This window comes from Aethalodelphis obliquidens, unplaced genomic scaffold (assembly GCF_003676395.1).
Source record: "Aethalodelphis obliquidens isolate GAN/ISIS:26980383/991018 unplaced genomic scaffold, ASM367639v1 scaffold38, whole genome shotgun sequence".
NCBI classification, from domain to species: Eukaryota; Metazoa; Chordata; class Mammalia; order Artiodactyla; family Delphinidae; genus Aethalodelphis; species Aethalodelphis obliquidens.
In genome coordinates, this window is record NW_020837982.1 from 19,299,005 (window position 1) to 19,315,654 (window position 16,650).

Here is a 16,650-nt window from a genome sequence, read left to right on the forward strand (position 1 = left end):
TGGAGCAAGGATAGTCTTTCAACAAATGGTGCTGGAAGAACTGGATGTCCACACGCAAAGAAGTTAATCTAAACACGGACCACACACCCTTCACATGAATTAACTCAAAATGGATCCTAAATGTACGTAAAGCACAAAGCTATGAAATTCCTAGAAGATAGAGAAGGAGAAAACCTCGATGACCTTGGGTATCGATATGCCTTTTTAGATACAATATCAAAGGCATGATCTATGAGAGAAATAATTGACAAGCTGGACTTCATGAAAATTAAAAACTTCTGCTCTGGGAAAGACAACGTTGAGAGAATTAGAAGACAAGCTACAGACAGGGAGAAAATATTTGCAAAAGACACATCTGATGAAGGGCTGTTATCCAAAATAAAGAACTCTTGAAACTCAACAATAGAGAACAAATGACGAACAGACAATAGGAAAAAATGGGCCGAAGATGTGAACAGACACCTCGGCAAAGAAGATATACAGATGGCAAGTAAACATATGAAAAGATGCTCTAGAGACTTCCCTGGTGGGCCAGTGGTAAAGAATCCGCCTTCCAGTGCAGGGAACGTGGGTTTGATCCCTGGTCAGGGAACTAAGATCCCACACGCCACAACTACTGAGCTTGTGCACATCAACGAGAGAGCCCGCGTACCTCAAACTACAGAGCCTACGCGCTCTGGAGAGAGCTCTGGAGAGAGAGCCTGCGTGCCACAACTGGAGAGAGAAAAACCTGCACGTCACAACTAGAGAGAAGCCCACGTGCCACAAAGAGAGATCCCGCGTGCCTCAACTAAGACCCCATGTGGCCAGATAAATAAATATTTAAAAAAAAAGGAGATGCCCCACATCATTTGTCAGCAGGGAAATGTAAGTTAAAACAACAGTAAGATACCACCACATACCTTCAGAATGGCTGGTGAAGACGTGGAACCCTCATCACTGCTGATGGGAATGCAAAACGCCGCAGTCACTTCGGAAGAGTTCAGCAGTTTCTTACAAGACTAAGCACACTTTACCGTGTGACCCAGCAACCCTAACTCTAACCCTTGGTATTTACCCAAGGAAGCTGAAACTTACATCCACACCAAACGCCGCAGGCAGGTGTTCACAGCAGCTTTATTGGTTATTGTCAAAACACCGTGGTCCATCCTGACAGTGCAGTATCCTTTAGCACTAAAAAGAAATGAGCTGTCAGGCCATGGAAACACGTGGAAGAACCCTAAATGCATATGACTCAGTGAAAGAAGCCGGTCCTAAAGGGCTACATGCTGTGTGATTCCAGCTATATGATGTTCCGGCAAAGGCAGAACGGTGGAGACAGCAGGCAGATCAGCGGTTGCCGGGGTGGCGAAGGGGAGACGGACAGGCAGAGCACGGGATATTTAGGGCAGTGAGCTGTTCTGTGTGACCCTGTCATGGTGGATCCAAGTCTTTGTACATTTGTCCAGACCCACAGAAAGTACAGCACCAAGGGTGAGCCCCGAGGTAAACTGTGGCCTTCGGGCGATGCTGACCTGTCAGCGCAGGTTCACTGATGGCGGCAAAGGTCCCGCTGTGTGGACGGGTGTTGCCAGTGGGGAGGCTGTGCGTGTGCGGGAAATCTCTGTGCCCTCCCCTCAGTTTTGTTGTAAACCTAAAACTGCTCTAAAAACCACTCTTGAGAAAAAAAGAGAATCCCTGCCCTCACATGTCCGTGGGCAACTGAGCATAGACTCCTGAATTAGTGATCAGGGAACATGTGAGAGGGTAGGGCCGTCTGAGCAGAGACCCTCGTGGAATTGGGGAGGAGCTGGCCGGGGTCTGGCGGGCTGCAGCTGGGCTCATGTCTCTTTCACGTGTCTCCTCATAAAAGTGGATCGCAGTGAACCGAGGTGATCTGTGTCGAGGGGCTGAGCCCCCTGAGCCCGTGGGCGTGCGGTGGGAGTCACGCCACCCACTCGGGGTCCCAGTGGAGCCGTGGGACCCCGGGGTCCCGCAGGCCTGGCACACAGTAGGTGCTCAGTTGAGGGGCACAGATGTGGACGTGTGTGTGCCCAGCAGGCGTGGATGGGCTCCCCAGGGAAGGGGGGGTCTGCCTGCTGCTGGGAGGACAGAAAGGCTGGCAGGGGACAGGAGCCCCTCCCTCTGCACCCCACAAAGGCTGCAGCTGCTCCGGGTGGGAGGCGGGGGCACAGCTGATCCCCCACCCCCTAATCAGCCTGCCAGTGCCGAGGAGCCTGCAGGAGCTCCCATCAGGGCTGTGCCCGTGGCTGGATTCGGAGGGAGTCCCGCCACCTGCTTCCCCTTGGTCTGGGGGCTGGCGCTGCAGGAGTGGAGGGTCTCATGGACCCCCACCCTCCTTTCTGTCCCCTCCTTACAGCACAGCATCCTCAGGGCGTGGAGCCCAAGCACGTGGGTTCAGAGGGTGGGCTGGGACCAGCCGTGTAGGCGGGGTCGGGCCATCTGAATGGCAGGCTGCGGCCGTGCAGGCCCCTGACTGTGTGGCGGGCGCGTGTCTGAGTGTGTAAGCGGGCACGAGGAGCGCGTGCGCTGTGACCAGTGAGGCGGCTATGACCGATGGCTCAGGTGGGGAAGGGCCGTGCCGCCCCGTGCTCTGTGTTTTGACCCTCGGTAACTTTTAGGTCCCCGTGTCTTTCGTGGTCTCCTGTCCCATCACTCTGCTCCCAGCGTCTCCCTGGCTCGTGGGTTCTGTGGCTCCCGTCACCCCGCCTCAGGATCCCCCCACACCCCTGGTGGAGGGAGGGTGTGGGCTCCGGGGTCTCAGGAAAGGACGTTCCTGGAAGCTCGCGCTGCTTCGGACTTTGGTGGATGTCGACACGTTGCTTTGCTGTGGTGACCCCGGAAGGCGCCGGTACTCTCTTTACCCCCGTTTACAGAGGAAAGCATGAGGCTCAGAAAGGTTAAGGGATTTTCTGGGGCCCGAGGTGCTCCTCTGAGCCTGTCTGGGAGTGTGGCTGTGGCTGATGGGGAAGCCGTCAGAAGGCCAGCTTCAGGGCCCCACGCGGTCTGCCCCCGCGTCGCTACTCACCCCCGCCCCTGTGCCGCCCTTCCTCGTGGGCACAGAGTCTCTGCGACTCCCTGCCTTTGTGCAAGGCCCGGGGTGCCTTTTCTTCCTTGCTTATGGGGCCATCACGGTCCGATGGCCATCAATCTGGTGCTGGGACCTTGAGTGCCCCTCTGGGGGCCCCAGACCCCTGCCTGGGTTGACCTGCCAGTAGGAGGTGGAGACTTGAGTGGCGGGAGACTGGTGGACCCTGGGCCGTTAGGGCCCCTCCAGCCCTCCCTTCCATAGCTGACGGCTGAGTGCCCACTTGGCCAGGTGCCGGGCTGGTCCCTACCACCCATTATACAGATGGGGCTTCAGAGGCCGGGAGTGCAGCCCCCATGCACCTACTGCTCCACCTTCCAGCTGCCACGCCGAGCACTGAGGGCCCTGCGTTTGGGCCAGGACGTGGCTCCCCAAAGCTTGGGGCCGGGGGTGCCACTGAGAGTCAAGGGAGCCGTCCCCACTGCAGGGCATTGCCGGTCACTAGTGCTGGCCTCTCCTGCCACCCCACAGGCGGAACAGAGAAGGGGGTGGGGTCTGGGCTGTAGCCCACATGGTCTCCAATGTTCAGAGGCCATCTTCCTGTGCCTCGGTTTCCTCCGATGTCAAAGCAGGACTCTCGTGAGGCTTAAATGAGGACATCCAGGTAAAGTCCCCGGGTTCCAGGTAGGCGTGTGGTAGACGCCCAGAGAGCATGGGCACTCCTTACCGCCATCTGCCCTTGCTCGTGCCCGGCCCTGGGCTGGGTGACAGATCTAGAGGCTCAGGACTCCAGGCTGGGGGTGAGGGGTTACGTAGCGTGGTCGCTCTTTGGGCCCCTGCGGCCAGGCCCGGGCCGAGGTGTCGCTCAGAGGTCCCAGCTGCCCTGGCGTGGAGTCGGGTGGGGTGAGGGGCTGTCTGGCTCTCAAGGGCTCGCTGAGGCCGGAGCACACCTGGACAGGCCCGTGGGCAAGGCAGGGACACCAGGGCTCAGAGGGGGCTGCCAGGCGCGTGAGGCACACAACCAAGGAGTCAGAGTTGGAACTGGAGCTCAGAACTGGCGCCCCGCAAAGCCCGTGCAGCTCTGTGGTTCGGCAGGCGGGCCGCTTCGTGCTTTGCAGACGACGTGAAAGCCAGCGCCATGACCACTTGCTGAGGGGTTCTTGCGTGAAGGCCTTGTGCTGGGTGCCACGTCTTGCGTGCCCACCCCACCCTCAGAGGGCCTGCTGGTGCCCGTCGTACGCATGAGGACACAGGAGCTGCGAGGCGGCCGCATTGCCCTCCGGACCTCTAGCTGGCTCCGTTCCCAGGGTCTCAGGAGAAGCCAAGGTCTGGGGTTGCCCAGGGGGTGGAGGTCGGCAGGGGCTTTCCAGAGTTCCCTGCTCTAATGCCGATGTGGCCAGGCGAGGGGCACCTTCTCCGTGAGGGTGACGACCGGAGGTCAGCGCTAGGGTTCGATGGCCAGGCGAGGGGCACCTTCTCCGTGAGGGTGACGACCGGAGGTCAGCGCTAGGGTTCGAGGGCCCTTCACACTGTGCTGGTAGCTGGGTCCTTGGAGGTACCAGAACCAGGCAAGCGGCCCTCCCCTGGTGTCTGGAAGGTGGGCTGGGCTCTGAGGCAGGGTCGCCTCACCACGTGAAGGGGCCCCACATGGCTTCTGCTTCAGGTAGCAGTGGGGACTGACTGCCCTGAGCCATTCTCATCCCCCTGGGGCTGTTCCCTGCACGCGTCAGGGGGTTCGCGCAGGGCATGGATTGGGGCACATTATCAGTCAGGGTCACACATCTGGCTTCCGTTCCTGGCTGTGTGACCCTGGGCAAGTCACTTCACCTCTCTGAGCCTCAGTTTCCTCTTCTGTAAAACGGGAATCATAGGGCTGCTCTGGGACTCAGTTAGGGAGGTCAGATGCTGTGCAGTAAAGGCCCAGGCTTTGGGGCGGCTTGGCTGCGCTTAGTCCCCAGCTCTGCCTCCTACAGGCTGTGTGGCCTCGGGTGAGTCACTTCGGCTCTCCAAACCTCAGTTTCCTCATCTGTCAGATGGGGACAACAGCAGACTCTTCCTTACAGGGCTTTCTCAGGGCACAGGGAGGCAGGTAGGGCAAAGCCCCTGTAGATGTGAGCGCAGGCCGGTGTGAGCACCTCGCACTTCTGCCTGACGCAGCCCGTGTCGGGGTCTCAGCTCCTGGCTGCTCGCGGGGTGCAGAGCACCGGCGGTTTCATCCCCGTGCACGCTGTCTGATGAGATATAAATAGCGTGCAATGTTTGCGAGCGAGATAGGGAAGCGTCTGGCCGGGCCCTCCCTCCCCACCCAGCAGAGGCAGCGAGGCTGGCGAGCTGGCCGCGGGGATGGGAAGGGGATAGGAGCTCGTGAATAAATCATCACACGATCTGGGCTAATGCACTGGCCACGAGGCAGCGCGTGCCGTTAGTGCGTTAACTGTCCAGAGAGGGTGGCTGTGTGCGGCTCGGCCCAGCGTCCCCTGGTCTGCAAAGTGCCTGGTGTCTAGGGTGCCCTCTTCCGGGGCTTGGTGAGTCTGTAGAGTGGGGGGCCCACCCAGTCCCTGACTGCTGCCATCCCTGGTGGGCTCCCCGGGACTCTGAAGGGACCCCCCACACCAGGGGCTGTCCGCCCGCTGGGTCCTGGGACCTGTGGCAGCCCTCGCTGGGTTGGGACAGGTGGGCCGGGTTGCGGTGGGAGCCGTGAGTGGAGCCTGGGGCTGCGCCTCACCCTCACAGCCCTCCAGCTCCTTCTCTTCTTTGTGTTCAGTGGTTTGATTTTTTTTTTTTTTCCTTTTGAAGCAAGGCTGCCCCAGCTCAGCCAGTTACCAAGGTGACCAGACCATCTCCACCACCACACAGCCACGGCCAGGGCTGGGTGAGGGGCTTCGGTGCGTGCACACGCACGTAGCCTGAACGTGTGTGCGTGCCTGTGCCATACCTTGTGCACACGTGTGCGCACACACAGCTCGCACATACGCATACACATGTGCAAGAGCAGGCGCACGGAGACTCACCCCATGTGTCCAGCCTCGGCGTGACGTAGGCACAGATGCATTCTCGTGAGGACACAGCCCACGTGCCTTTGGTGTGTTCCCGCGGGGGAGCAGGGACGCACAGACATGCGCTGCCCGGTGTGAGCAGCGGGCTGCCAGCTTCGTCCCTTGCGCCCTGGTCTCTGTGTGAGTGGCTGCACAGCTGTGGAGTGAAACACAGCATATCCAGACTCCAGGCCACTGCAGCCCCGCCTCCCCTGGCACTGCCTTCCCGCTGCTGCCCCTCCGTGGTCACCTCTCTGGGTCCCCCTCCCAGGTAAACTACCTGCCCCCAAATCCTTGACTCAGAACCTGTTTCTGGGGAAACAAAGTGAGGCCAGGTGTGTACGTACCACGACGCTCCTGGAATAACACGTACCCACACCCCAGGCTGTGTGTCCCTGCAGGATGTGTGCACCCATGAGCACGTTGGTGTGCTGGTCCCGGCTCTGCACCCTGTGCGTAGACTAACAGCTGTACTAGGCAGGCAGTAGAATCGGGCCCCTTTTACAGATGTGGAAACTGAGGCAGGCATTAGTCATGTAAACACGTGCCTTAGAGGTGGAGGAGGGCAAGCTGGAACTGGCAGAGGTCGGGACCAGGTGTGGGGGTGTCCCACGGGCCCCCGGCCACTGGGTACACACAGCCTCCCCAGGACTCCCTGCCTGAGGACGGCACAGCCCCAGGCACCGACTGGCCTGTGGCCTTGGGGCACTGCATTCTCTCTCTGACCCTGTTGCTTTCTCTTTGGGCAGTGTCTCACGGGACTGTTGAGGGGCGCACACAGTTGGTGCTAAATAAAGGCTCCAGGTGTGAGAAAGCTTTTCCTGGGGCTCTTAGTGGCCACCCTTCCTGCGCTTGGGGCAGAGACCTGCGGCTCACACCCCCTGCACCAGGAACCATGCCCCCGCAAATATACCTTCTCTTCCTGGGCGCGGGCTCAGAGAGGGCTGGTGGCTTAAGCCAAGGTCACACAGCACAGCAGGGCCTCATAGGATCCAGACACCAGGCCCCTGCCCCACCAGTCTTGGGCTCTCAGCAGCCCCTGCCTTCCCACAGCACCAGTTAGCCATGAGGGAGAGGCAGCCAGGCAGAAGGCTTCCTGTAGGAGGTGGTCCTGAGCCCCTTGGAGAGACTGTGGTTTCTCCTGGAGACATCAGGGCCAGATATGTGTGGTCAGTTCCCGGGCCTCTGTTCCCATGGCCCTGAATCTGGATTCAGATGAATCCCACCCAGCTCTGGGTGGGCCAGCTGTGTGGCCCTGGGCATGGCGCTCACCCTCTCTGAGCCCCAGTCTGTTGCGACTGTGTGAGCTGAGGTAGCACGTGTCACAGTGTTCATCTGTACAGTTCAAGTTGTGGGGTTGGAAAAGCGTGTGTGGCATTGAGGCCACAAGCGTGGGAGGCTGCGGTGGGTCAGAAGGTCAGGCGCCCTCCGGCTTGGCGCTTTCCCACACTGAGCCCCGGTCCCGATCTCGTGCAAGGCAGGAGGTGGAAGCGTTTCCTCTGAAAGCCATTTCTGCAGTGTGGATTGTTATTGCCTCTGGCAGATGGGAAAGAGGAGGCTCGCGTGCCCCCATCGGCCGTCAGGCGTCAGGCCGTGTGTCCCAGGCAGGACGGCTCTCCCTCTGAGCGCTCCCTCCCCTGTCACCCTCTCTCCCTTCTGGCACACTCGGCTGCAGCCCCACTGCCCTCCCTTGAGTCCCTTGAACACATGGAGCAACATTCCAGCCTCAGGGCCTTCGTCCGTGCTGTTCCCACTTCTGGGAACACCGTTCCCACGTTCTCTCCTCCAGAGGCCTCGAGTCAAATGTCACCTCCTCGGAGAGGTCTTCCTATGCCCACCCTGCCTCTGGAATGACGCGGGTTCCTTTTTCCCCGGCATGTTTTTTGTCCGTCTTGTCCCACTTGGATCTCGGCCCTGAGCACCGTGTCTGCACATAGTGGAGGCCCAGTAGGTGTCCGCTGAGTGAGTGAACGCCGAGTGCGGGTGGAGGCCCCAGGCCTTGGCAGTGCTGCCGGAGCCGAGCTGGCAAGGGGACCCTGGGTGGAGTGGTGGGTCGTCCGGAAGCCCACCCTGTTTTCCCAAACTCCTGATCTCAGAGCACGGCCTCCAGCCCGTGCCAGGGTGAACCCCAGCCCTCAGAGGTCTGTCAGGCCCTCCCAGTGAATCTTCTGTTCCCCAAATAAAGCCAGATTTACACAGTGAGGAAGGGAAGAGGAGGGAAGCTGAGAAAGCAACTGTCCCTGTGCTCCCCCAGCAAGCGGCCGGGGGTCAGGCCGTGTTCTGCCTGGCCTTTGCCTGTCAGGCCTCGTGCTGGCCCCAGCCTGCTGTGAAGCTAGGCAGCCCCTGGCTGAGAGGGCTCCTTAGGAAGGAGGCGGCTGGATGCAGAGGGACAGAGGCCAGACCCCTGGGTGCTGGGCTTGGAGCCGTGGCTCATAGCCTGGTGACTGTGGACACACATACTCTTTTCCGTGACTTACTTCCTCCTTGGTCAGAGACGCTTGGGCCATCTCACCTGGAACATTCTCGGGTGCAATGCCAGGCACTCACAGAAGCTAGGCATTTGGTTCCAGGGGTCCAAGAAAGATGTTGTGGGGACCTGGCAAGGAGTAGCAGCAGTTCCAGGGAAACCTCGGAAGGCTTCCTGGAGGAGGCATCCTTTGAGCTTGAAAGATGAAAGGCAGAGAGGGGCTTTCCATGGTGAGGGGCCAGCTCAGGCTGAGGCTTGAGGTGTGGACATTCCTGAGACGTCGCCCACTGAGGATCGCAGGATCGCACGATCATTCCTACTGTGTGCTTTTCTCTGGTTGATTTATAAGAACCCTTTATATATTAAGTACATCAATCCTTTTCATAACAGACATGTTATCATTTCCCTTTTATTTAGCTTATAGTGGGTTTTGATAAGCAATATCATAAATATTTTTATGTTGGCAAATTTTCCAGCCTTTTCTTTCATGGTCTTTCTTGTCCCAGGCTGTTTCTTGTCACTATCTCAGGTCCATGCTCTCCTCTGCGCACTTAGAAAATGTCTGAGGCTTGAATTAAGTTGAAGCTTGAAAAATTACAGCCGTAAGAAAAATAGACACCATGGTGCCTTTGTGCACTGGGTCCTTCCCATCCTGTCCATCTGGTCTCTCCTTCCTGCTTGGAGGTAAGGTCTAGTCCAGGCCCTCCAGGGACCTGTGGCCCCTCTTCAGAGTGAGTCCGGGGCTCAGAGATGTGATGAGGGCAGGGCGTGGGGGACCAGGAAATTTCCAGCTCCTTGTACTAACTTGGTGAAACCCCATCATGAACCCATCGACAGATAACGTTATTAATCCCATCTCACAGGTGAGAAAACTGGGCTCAGAGAGGCTATATGACTTGCCCAGGGTCACCCAGGAAGGGACAGAGACAAGATTGGAACGCAAGCCGTATTGCCTCAGAATTTATACTTTCTCTGGCACCCCAGTGCCCTTGGGGTCAAGTCCGAGCTCACTGAAATGACTCACAGGGCCTCTCCGGGCCTCCATTTCCGCAGGCATCAGTGCAACGCCTGTGCACACAGGCACTCAGCACACCTCCGCCCTCACTGTTATTAGGGTGACAAGGGGTGCCCCTGCCTGTCTCTCTATACCCGCCTCAGCCCCAAATCCGTAGGGTCCTGAATGTTGGGACCGGAAGGGCCAGCCCCCTCGTTTGCAGATAGGAACAGGGGGGCTCCGAGGTGGGTGGGACTTGCCCGAGGCCCAGTGCGTGAAGAGCAGAGCCGATGTGCACCCTGACCTGGGGGACCCCGAGTGCCCTGCGCTGTGCTGTGGTCGGTCTCAGCCGGGCTCTCTCCGGGGAGGCCCTGCCCGCGACTGGGTCAGACACCTCCCCTGGGCTCCGAGGGCTCCGACTGCGGCCCCGATCCTGCCCGTTGTGTGTGCTGCCTAACTCGCTGTCTTCCTGCCCGGTGGGGACACCCCTGGCAGGCGGGCACTCCTGGTCCATCGCCAAGTCCCTGGTGCCCTCAGGAAAGTTTGCCTGCCAGAGGGAGGCCCAGAGAGGGACAGGGGCCTACCCTAGGTCGCACAGTGAGTTTGAGCACAGCTGGGAGCCCCAAGAAAACCCCAAGACCCTCCAGGTCCCACTTGCTCCTGGGACCCAAGGAAGCCCAGGGATGGGGCAGTGATGTAATGGCCACTCTGGCAGAGGGCACCAGGGGTCTCTGTCCTCTGCTGCTTCCAAGGGCCTGGGGCCAAGGACACCCTGTCTCTCTCCTGCCCCTACCCCCCAGGGAAGGATGTTCTCAAGATAAAAATACCCTCGGAAACATTCCCTGGTGCCTGGCGTGACCTGTCATCCGCCGTGGGGGCCAGAACTTCCTGCCCTGGCTTCACCTCGGGGCTCGGAGAGTGGACACCTGTCCCTCCCGGCCGCTTGGCGCAGCCTAACCTTGTGTCGGTGCGTGCAGCCTGTCTCCAGGCCGTGGAATCTGAGGGGCCGTGGTCACTGTGGTTGCTGTGGCCAGCGTTTACTGGGCGCCCCTGCCAGCGATGACACCCCTGGCACAGAGGAGCGGGGCGGCCAGGCCCCTGCACCCGCAGAGCTCAGCCTGTTGGGTGCGTCCTGAGAGCATCACACCAGGCCGCACAGGAGGGTCCGGGGTGCCCCAGCTTCCCATCGTGTCGGGCGCCCCGATGGTTGTCAGAGCAGGAAGACCCCTCAGGCAACGCTGGGAGGACCGGTGCTTACCGCGTGTCTGCTGCTCACCGGACGCTGCGGCAGGGCCTCGGTCTGCCTTCTTCACAGCCTCCCCAGGCACGTGGGATCTACCCATTTTGCAGAGGAGAAGCCTGAGGCCCAGGGAAGTTCCCACTGGGAGCTGGGGAGCGATCAGGCCTCGAATGCAGGGCTGGGAGCTCACTGGACCCTGGGCCTCGCTGCTCCGGGGGAGGCTGTGATGGTGGCGACCGAGCCACCTGGTGCCAGGCCCGTGCTCAGCGCACACCTCCCCCCAGGTTGAATTTCACAGGCACATCCTTGGGGAGGCCGGGCAGGAAACGGAAGTGCCTCGCCCCAGGCTGACAGGACGGCCCTTGCTGGGAGGCTGAGGGACAGCCTCACTGTCACATCCAGTCACCCCTGTCACCTACAGACGTTGCCCCTGCTCCGGCCCCCCCCTGTCCAGGACTGTGACCGCCACCCAGGAAAGTGTTTGATGAACTTCAGAGGGTTGAGGGTCACGTCTCGTGGGCCATGGCCACTGCAGGGGCAGGGGGAGTGCTGGATGGGGTGTCAGATCCTGGGCTCTGCCATTCACTCTGTGGCTTTGTGACCTTGGGCGAGGCCCTTCTCTGATCTGAGCCTCCGTTTCCTGCTGTGTAGAGTGGAGCTGGTGTTGCTTCCCTCCTAGAAGAACGCCCCTTCCAGGAAGCAGGGAGTCAGAGGCTGAGAGGGCTTGGGGCAGGCGGGCTGAGTGACCATGGGAAGCGGGGAGGGCAGGTGCTCCCCTGCTTACCGCCCCCTTCCCTCCCCACGGCCCTGTGACACCTCCTCTGCTCTCGGAGACCCGGCACGAGGGACCTCACCTCCCCCAGCCTCAGTTTCCCCGTCTGTCCCTCAGGGTGGGCTGCGCAGGTTGGAATGACTGAAGCCGAGACCCAGCACACAGGGCCGGGCACAGCGGGTGTCCACTCCAGGGCAAGGACAAGGTCAGTGACCCGGGAACGGGTCCTCGCCGTGGGGAGTCCAGCTGCGCGATGGGGTCTGGGATGGAGTCTCCATTGGCTTTAGGAGGAAACGGCTGAGAGCGGCCAACGGCAGGGCCGCTGGCTGCTGCTCTAGGAGCAACGAGGGTGGGGAAGCAGGGCCTGAGGACTGGGCGTCTTGCGGTGGGAGCCTGGAGTGAAGAGGGACCAGCCAGGCCACCGCTACCAGAGCGAGCAGAAGCCCTGAGCCGGGAAGTGACGCACCCAAGGTCACACAGCTCGTGAGGGGCGGAGCTGCGACTGGAGCCCAGGTCCGTGTGCTTCTAAACCCACCGCTGGCGCTGCCCCAGGAGACTTGTGATGTGGGCCGACTCACAGCAGTGCCCTTAATCCCAGCTGGAAAATCCAGTGCCACTGTGGACTCCCGCCGGCGTCGGCTGCAAGAGGGTGACCCGCATGGACGCCGTGGCCGGGAGGGCAGAGGTGACGGGGCATCTCGGGCTGGCTCGCCTCCGAGGCTCCCGAGCCCCTTCCCGCTGCTCTCTGCCCTGACCTCACAGCGCACTGCCGTGGAAGGCGGGGGCCGTCCGCCCACAGCGGGGCCCGTGGGGGGCGTGGGGAAGGCTCTGCAGGTGGCCAGGCGCACAGGCTGGGCCCCGAGGTCCTCTGTGGCCCGAGGAGAGTTCCCACAGTGCCCGTTCTCTGGAACGGGAACAGCAGCGGGTCCAACTTCTTGGGGCTGTCATGAGGCTTGCCTGAGTTGGCGTCCGTGAAGCAGCTACCAAGTGTCTGGCATGCAGTGGGCACTCAGTAGCTAGCAGTGGTCATTTTCTCTGGGGGCACGCCTTGCTCTGCCCTCCTCTGGTTCTGAAGGGCTGTTATGGACAGGCTCGCGGGCTGTGAAGCTCTGGGGGCACACCTTGCTCTGCCCTCCTCTGGTTCTGAAGGGCTGTTATGGACAGTCTCATGGGCTGTGAAGCTTTGGGGCACTGGGGTGGGCTGGAGGCCCCCTCTACCCTCCCTGGGGTCCTGGGAGGGTCCGGGGGACAGAGCAAGCAGAAATGGGGGTTTGTGTGGCGGTTGATGACGGTGGAGCTCCCCCAAGGAGAGTGGTGACTGTGCTCTGTTACCTTCAGGGTCTTCCAGCCGCTGAGTCCGCTCCAGCTGGCGCCTGGGAAATGGCGGCCTCTGCTAGTGCAGCCTTGAAGACAGTCACTTGCCTGGTGAGCACCGTTACTTAGAAGATAGGATTCCAGAGGTAAGATTAAGGTCACGGATATGCACCTGTCCACGCAGTCACGCTCATCTGTGCCTCCACCCACCCACTCATCTCTGTGTCCCCCTACCCGCGCACCCATCCACCCGCCTGTTCGACCTCTCATTCACCCATTTTCCATCCATTAGTTCCACACATCCCCCCATCCATCTAACTGTCCACCCACGCACCCAACCCAGCCAGCCATCTTTCTATCCATTCATCCCCCCAGCCATGCAGCCACCCACCTACCCATCCATCTATTCATGTGTCCATCCACCCACCCAATCTATCCATCCATCCATCCACTCGTCCGTCCATTCACTCACCCGTCTGTCCGTCCGTCCATCCATCCACCCACCCATCCATCCATCCATCCATCCATCCACCCACCCACCCACCCATCCATCCACCCACCCATCCATCCATCCATCCATCCACTTGTCCATCCATCTATTCATCCGTCCATTCACTCACCTGTCCGTCCGTCCATCCATCCACCCATCCATCCATCCATCCATCCACTCATCCATCCATTCACTCACCCGTCTGTCCGTCCGTCTATCCACCCACCCATCCATCCACCCATCCATCCATCCACTTGTTCATCCATCTATTCATCCATTCACTCATCCGTTCGCCCAACTCATCTAAGCAGTTTTCACGCACCTAAACGAACCATGCCTCTGGTCCCCCGCATCCGTCCATCCCCGTCCGTCGGCCCTGTACTCCATCCGCACGCTTGACCCCCCACCTGTACTCCATCCGCACGCTTGACCCCCCACCTGTACGTGTAACTGTCTCCTCAGCCATCCCTCTGTTCAGCAGCTCATTCCCTCGTCTTTGTCTGAACACTGAGCATTTCCTGGGTGCCCCCGCCGTGCCAGGCCTGCACCAGCCTCTCTGGACCTCTGAGGTTGGCCCGAGGTGGGGCCCAGGCAAGGCCAACTCTCATACAAGGCGGAAAGTAGCTTCTGGTCCTAACAGGAGAAGCCCAGGGCCAGAGAGTGTAAAAGGGCTTCGTGAAAGTGGTGGGCTTCTGCTGACTCCCGACCAATAGGGGGATTTCCAGCATTCCCATTGGCTGTGATTGGGGGGTTGGACCACAGCGGGCAAGGCTCGCCACAGGAAAACCCTCAGGAACCTGTTGCTGTGTAGGTAGGAACGGCCTGGACAGGAGGTGTCTGTGGGCAAGGAGTGGGCGGACAGCTTCCGTCATTCAGGAGCTAAAATACACAGGACCTGGGAAGGGAGTGGATCTGGGGGCTAAAGGAGAGGGAGGAGGCCAGGCTTGTGGCTGGGCTAACTGGGGGAGTGGTTGGACTGCCCAGTGACCCCACAGGGGGGACGAGTGGAGGGAAGGGGGGAGGAAGCTTTGGAGGAGAGGGGGAGCATGTTGGCCACGTGGCCTGGGAGGGGGGCCCAGGGGCTGAGGGGCCTCGGGAGGCCGAGTAGAGCAGGTGCCCCGAGTATGCCCGTCGTGGCAGGCAGCTGCTCCTGGGGCATTAACTCCCTGGCATGCCGGTGCACGGGCAGAGTGGAAAGACTGGTGTTGGTCTTTTGGGTGGAAAGACTGGTGTTGGTGGTTGGAAGCTGGGCAGGTGGGCCTCGAAGTGGTGAGGGCCCGGGGACAGCCAAGCACCGGCCATTCCCATGCCCAGCACAAGGCGACACGTCTCTCCTCCGGCCTCACAGGGGCCTTGCAGGGGCCTGGCCCAGGAGGCCTGCACGGTGTTGACCCCAAACGTTTGCAGGCCATGGGTGACCGAGGCCGGCTGAATGTTTTGGGGAGGGGAGGGAATGTGCCTGGGAAAGGTGGGTGGGCACAGGAGATGTCTCCCCAGAGTGTGAGAACAGAAGTGTCGGCCCCCTAACCCGCCACCTCCTGTCCAGGCTAGCTCTTGGCTCTCCTCAGCCAGCCTCAATCTTCACTGGACCCTGAGGTGCCAGCCTGTTCTCCCCTCCCCCCAGGCGTGCCCCCCGCCCCCACTCTGTGCCCCAGTCCTTGGAGCCTGCCGCCCCTGAGCTGCCCCGTCTCACGCGGTGCAGCCTCCAGGCCTGGCCCACGCCTCTCACTTCCTGCGTGGCTGAGCAAGGGCGCCCTTCTTGGAGCCTCCGTCTTCCCGCCTGCAGATGAAGGATTGGGTTTTGCAAGCTCTCGGGCTGAGTGTGATGGGCAGTAACTGGATAAGGATCCTGTGGCCACCACGGGGCGCAGTGCGAAAGCGCTCTGTGACGGATTAGTATGCCTGCCTCAGGCACGGGCTGGGGGGAGGTGTATGTGGCTGCGCGCTGGCTTTCCCCGAAGCAAGTGATTTTTAAGGAGAGACCATGGACTTGGAAGGACTTGACCATGAGGTAGTGAGTGCCCTGTCCCTGGATGTTCCAAGCAGGGCCTGAATGGCCACAGGTCAGGAGTGCTGGTGAGGGTCTTACCTCTGCTTTCACGGGCTCAGATTGGGGTTATTTGTGTCTCATCACCATGTGGCATTGCAGGGACCCTGAGGACCGAGGCTTGGAACACAGTGTCATGTCCACAGTCTGGCCTAGGGGAATGGGCGGGGGGGTTGAGTTCTCTCCTACCCCGCCAGACCAGGAGCTCACTCCTGAAAGGCTGTGTGACCCTGGGTAAGTGACTCAGGCTTTCTGAGCTTCAGTTTCCTCATCCAGAAAGTCACACTAAGGGATTACGTGAGCTACTGGAGCTCTTAGCGCCCGGCAGGTAGTAAGCACTTGGCTACTCTGCTCATCCCTGTGAAGGGGTCCTGCCGCCTGGGAGGCCTCCCGAGGGAGGGGGTCGCTGAGCTTCTCCTCGGTGCCCCCTCCGTTGATCCGACTAGTCCGTGCTTTCTTGGCCTTGGCCTGGTCTCCTCCGGACGTTGCTGAAACCTGAGGCCCAGAGCCTCGGGGGACCTGGCATGGGGTGTCCCGCTCCATCCGGGGGCACTTTGCGATGACTCTTGGCCCTCGGGTCATGTGTTAGCTGCCTCCCTAAAAGCTCCCAGCCCAGGCCCTGCTGGTGCGCCAAGCCTGCCAGGTGCCGGGCCCTGGAGACGCCGGGCTCGGGACAGCTCCCCCTCCCCTCGGGGTCTCTGGGTCCAGCCTGCTGGGCCTGCCTCACTCCCAGTCTCCAGTGCTGAAGTCGCCTAGGCTGGCTCAGGTAGGGGACCGTAGTGCCTCTCTTCCCTTTCCCTCCCAGCGACGCCTGGGAACCCCACTGGCCAACCTGGGCGTCCGACCAATGTAGTCTTAATTATTGTCTTTACCATCTATCTCATCCTGGCCCACAAGGTGTTTTGTGACCTGGGACAAGTCTCTTCTCATCTATAAAATGGGGAGCCGGCCTCCTTGCTTGCTGAAGCCTCTTCCAGCAAAGCAAATCTAATTTCCTTTCTGTCTGATCCGTGTGCACCCGTTGGACAGGAGCCACACCGGGCCGCACGTGGCTGGTTGAGAATCTTGTCCCTCATTTCTTTTTCTTTCTTTCTTTTTTTTTTGGTCATGCCACACGGCTTGCGGGATCTTAGTTCCCCGACCAGGGATCACACCCGGGCCCCCTGCAGTGGAAGCGCAGAGCCCTAACCGCTGCGCCACCGGGGAAGTCCCCCACATTTCTTAAACCGAGTCCTTAAAGACCACAGAGCCCCGTAACCTTCT

General features: G+C 60.4%; 1 protein-coding gene across 1 annotated transcript in view; it reads left to right on the top strand.

Annotated features, from left to right (window-relative positions):
• The window catches only part of KCNJ12 (potassium inwardly rectifying channel subfamily J member 12), a 33,582-nt gene that overhangs the window by 12,645 nt on the left and 4,287 nt on the right, over positions 1–16,650 (top strand). Inside the window, exon 2 of the mRNA XM_027131340.1 lies at positions 12,875–12,996. The gene's annotated coding sequence lies outside the window, so the exon portion shown is untranslated. The remainder of the gene's footprint in view (positions 1–12,874; positions 12,997–16,650) is intronic.